Genomic DNA, 2,528 nt, shown 5'->3' with positions numbered 1-2,528 from the left:
ACCACTGGTTTGTTTCCTGTCTCTATGGTTTTATCTTTTCCAAAATATCATATAAATGAAATTGTTTGTCATTTAAATGAATTATAAGTCTGTAGCCTTTTGAGTATGGGTTACTTTTCTTACCATGATAATTTGATATTTATCAATGTTGTCGTCTGTATCAGTTGATCAGTTTATTTCTGAGTAATAATCTATGATTTTGATGTTCCATGGTGTTCTCTATAAATTCACAACTGAAAGGATGTTTAGGTTGTATTTGGTGTTTTTTGAATTTAATAAAAAATCTGTAAGCATTAACATACAAGTTTTTGTGTAAACATAAGTTTTCATTTATTTTTGGCAAATATCTAGGAGTGAGAATTCTGGTCGCATGAAATATTCATTTTAAACTTTATAAGAAACTGCAAAACTGTTTTTCTAAATGGTTGTGTTATATAATATTCCCCAAAATCAAAGTATGAGAGCACCAGTTGCTCTGATCATTGTCAGCTCTTAGTATTTTATTGGCTTTTTAAAAGATTTCCAAACTAGTGTTGTTTAGTGTCCATTTCCCCAACAAATAACTTGTATTGAGCATCTTTTCATGGACTTATTTCCCATCCATATGTCTATCTGATGAAGTTCTTAATCCTCCAATATTTGGAAATTTAACAATGTCCTTCTAAATAGCCTGTAAATGAAGAGGAAATTACAAGATAAATTAAAAAAAAAAACATTGTGATTTTAATGGAAACAAAAGCACAAATTATCAAAATTTGTTGGATGCAACTAAAGTAGTGCTTAAAGGAGAACTTTTAGCATTAAAAGCTTATGTTATAAAATAAGAAAAATCTCAAGACAATGATCCAAGTTTCCCAAATCAGAAAATAGCAAAATAAAAATAAACCTATCAAAAGTGAAGAAAATAATAAACATGAGACCAGAAATCAGTGAAATGATAATACCTATCTTTTAACTGATGTACTTAAGCCATGTATATTTAATATAATTATTTTTTTGTGATTGTATTTAAATCTACCATCTTTCTAGTCATTTTCTTTCTTTTTTCTCTCTGGTAATCATCACTATTACCTGGATGTTTTTATGATTCTACTTTATCTCCAATATTGCCTTGTCATTTATACCTACCTACCTTTATGTTGTCTCCTTGTTGCCCTAGTCTTTATAATACATTTATTAAAGTTATCAAGACTCCCTTCAATTAACCCTAAAATACATAGTCCATAGTCTAAGAACTTTAAAACAATCTACTTCTAATTCCTCTCTTTGAATCTGTGTGCTACCTTTGTCATACATTTTACTTTATATATTCTATAAATTCTAAAATCACCCAATTGTTACTACTATCACATAAGATCATCAATTATGCTCTTTTTCGTGGCGCCTCAGAGGCAATCAGCTGCTTCACGATGAAGCTGAATATCTCCTTCCCAGCCACTGGCTGCCAGAAACTCATTGAAGTGGACGATGAACGCAAACTTCGTACTTTCTATGAGAAGCGTATGGGCACGGAAGTTGCTGCCGATGCTCTGGGTGAAGAATGGAAGGGTTATGTGGTCCAAATCAGTGGTGGGAACGACAAGCAAGGTTTCCCCATGAAGCAGGGTGTCTTGACCCATGGCCGTGTTCTCCTGCTACTGAGTAAGGGGCATTCCTGTTACAGACCAAGGAGAAGGGAGAAAGAAAGCGCAAATCTGTTCGTGGTTGTATTGTGGATGCCAACCTGAGTGTTCTCAACTTGGTTATTGTAAAAAAAGGAGAGAAGGATATCCCTGGACTGACTGATACTACAGTACCTCGTCGTCTGGGGCCCAAAAGAGCTAGCAGAATCCGCAAACTCTTCAATCTGTCTAAAGAAGATGAGGAAGCCCTTAAATAAAGAAGGTAAGAAACCTAGGACCAAAGCACCCAAGATTCAGCGACTTGTAACTCCACGTGTCCTGCAACATAAACGCCGGCGTATTGCTCTGAAGAAGCAGCGCACTAAGAAAAATAAGGAAGAGGCTGCAGAATATGCTAAACTTTTGGCTAAGAGAATGAAGGAGGCCAAAGAAAAGCGCCAGGAACAGATTGCCAAGAGACGTAGGCTGTCCTCTCTGAGAGCATCTACTTCTAAGTCTGAGTCGAGCCAAAAATAAGATTTTTTGAGTTAAATAATAAATAAGATCATATCCTAAAAAAAAAAAAGATCAATTATTATTTTACTGTCATGAAAAATAAGAAAGAAGTATTGCTTATTATATTAATTAAACAATTACAGAATTTTTCTTGTTAAATTCACGTTTGTTTCTGATGTATCTCTTTTACTTCAGTAAAAGCTTTAATATTTTTTTAAGCACACAACTCTTGGTAATTTACTATCAGTTTCTTTTTCTAGTCTTAATCTTTAAAATTTTTACTTAATCTTTGTGAAAAAGATTTTTTTTGGTTATAAAATTATAAATTGCTATATATTTTAATTTTATTATTTGAAATCTATCACTCCATTATCATCTAACTTGCATAGTTTCTGATGACAAACTGTTAGT

The 2,528-nt window shown here is 33.0% G+C and overlaps 1 pseudogene; it reads left to right on the top strand.

The window, feature by feature from the left end:
• Positions 1-1,373: 1,373 nt before the first annotated feature.
• Positions 1,374-2,168, top strand: LOC105870075 (small ribosomal subunit protein eS6-like; annotated as a pseudogene).
• Positions 2,169-2,528: the final 360 nt, after the last annotated feature.

The sequence above is a fragment of the Microcebus murinus genome, chromosome 1 (genome assembly GCF_040939455.1).
Source record: "Microcebus murinus isolate Inina chromosome 1, M.murinus_Inina_mat1.0, whole genome shotgun sequence".
Lineage (NCBI taxonomy): Eukaryota > Metazoa > Chordata > Mammalia > Primates > Cheirogaleidae > Microcebus > Microcebus murinus.
This window is presented reverse-complemented; position numbering and strand designations above follow the sequence as displayed.